Below are 2,346 nucleotides of genomic sequence, written 5' to 3'. Positions count from 1 at the left end.
AACATTGGAAGTCCAAACGTTGGCAAGGCCCGTTCCAGGTGCTACTGGTCACTCATACAGCTGTTAAAGTTGCAGAGAGAGCAACCTGGATTCATGCCAGTCACTGTAAGAAGGTACCAGAACCAGTAGATGACTTCCACCCTGACATACATCAGCCTAACCAACACGCCCGGAAGGACAAAGATAAGAGTCAGCAGTAAAAGCTGTACTCCACCGGTGTGTTAAGTGCTAGTAACCTCTGACACCGAAGATTGAAACATCCTTACTGAGACCTGTGATGAAGATGATCATACACATGCTGTGAACCATGGAAGAAACTGTTTGTTGTTTGTATTTTCTTATTTGTAACCAGCATGTGCACATTGTATCTTGATTTCACAGGAAGCAATAATACAGGGCTGCTGTATTTTTCCCTGTGTGAAAGGCCTCATTGTATGTATCTCACCAAATGATTCAAATGACTCAAAGAACTTTTTTGCTTTCAAAATTTTTCCTCTAGTGACGCTGACTTAGAGAGGGATGAAGATAATCATATTTAATTGTTCATGTTTTGATTGTTTATCATTGGACCCTTTATCACTATGATGCCTGCATTTTAAACTCACGTTGTGTGCAAATGCAGGCTGATGTTTTACAGATAAAGTTATTATTTTCCTTGTTTCTTTTGGGTTGATTAATATAATGGTATTATTATAATCAAAAGGGAGGAATGTAATGGAAAATAATTCTTATATGCATTGCATTGAGTGTTACTGTGTATAACCTGCAAAACACTGAGCTGCAAGGTACCACCCTGCCCTGTTTTCTTAAATTCCTCTTTACAATGGTGGGCTTGTTATTATGAGATAGCTACACTTTAGGGGGGACAGGGTTAGGCTGGTATTTACGAGTGTGTCTGGGTAACCTCAACTAATGGTTGGGGAGGAAAGTTAGAAGAACAATCAACTATACCCAAAAACAGATGACGTGATGAGTGGGCAATATAACTGTGTGTTTTTGCTTCAGTGGTCAGAGCAACTCTGTATTCTGTACTGTGTTGTTCTCTCTTGCAAGATATTATTATTAAAGCCTCTTATCTCCTCAAAAGAAAATAACTGACTCCCCAAGTGCAAGTGTCAGGACAAATGATCAAACTTCTCCAAGCTTCAGTCTGCAGAGAGGTACAAGACAGGGTTGCCCACTTTCGCCCTCACTTTTTGCTATTTTCATCGAACCTTTAGCAGCTGCTATCAGACAAGATAGAAATATTAAAGGCATCCAACCCCAAAATATTGAGCATAAAATAAGTCTTTATGCTGATAATGTATTACTTTTCCTTCAGAACTCACAAACGTCTCTCACTCACACGATCACACTCATAAATAAATTCTCAGCACTTTCTGACTACTCTATCAATTGGTCTAAGACCACAGTTCTGCCCATTAACTATAGGGACCAGAATATACCTGCAATCACTTTACAGTCAGGAAATATTAGATATTTAGGAATAAACATTTCCTCCAGGCTCTCAGGGCTAACAAAGCTAAATTATGTGCAATTATTAAAGACAGTAGAGGACGATCTCTCTCGTTTGAAGTCCTTACCTATATCACTTATGGGGAGAGTTACAACCATTAAAATGATGATACTACCAAAAGTTAACTATTTGTTCTCAATGATCCCCATAAAACCATCTGCTACTTGGTTTAAGTCACTAGGTTCATGCATCTCCAAATTTCTGTGGAAAAACAAACCACCACGTATTAGTTTAAAAACCCTACAGAAGACCAAGGACAGGGTGGATTAGATTTACCTAATTTTCAGCACTATTCCTTAGCCAATAGGTTACAGTATATATCAAAATGGTTTAAACCTAGCCCAATAGATGAACCATGGATAAATATAGAACAAGCATTGTGTGATAATCTGGAAATCTCTGACCTGCCACTTATTAGTCAAAACGTAAAAAATCACAAATGTTTCAAAAGCATTAACATCAGCACCTCTCTGACAGCATGGTGGGAATTTCTTAAAATAACATAGTCTTCACTTGTCCCGTGTAAGCTTACACCCATCTGGAACAATCCTGACATCCTGCAAAACAAAAAAATGCTAAACTTTACTCTCTGGAAGATCAAAGGAATCAAACATCTGGAACATATAATCCAAAATGGACATTTTATTTTATTTGATGAGCTCATATCACAACATGAGATAGGCAGCAATAAATTCCTAGAATATCAACAACTTAAGTCTATAATAAAAAAGAAATATATCCTCCACCAACCAGACTTACAACTCCCGATTAGGGTAGTAGAATTTCTAAGCATCTGCACCCCAAAACTACTATCAAAAATATATAAATTA

This window comes from Leuresthes tenuis, unplaced genomic scaffold (genome assembly GCF_036924035.1).
Source record: "Leuresthes tenuis unplaced genomic scaffold, fLeuTen1.0.hap1 SCAF_68, whole genome shotgun sequence".
Classification (NCBI taxonomy): Eukaryota; Metazoa; Chordata; class Actinopteri; order Atheriniformes; family Atherinopsidae; genus Leuresthes; species Leuresthes tenuis.
Note: the sequence above shows the minus strand (reverse complement) of the source record.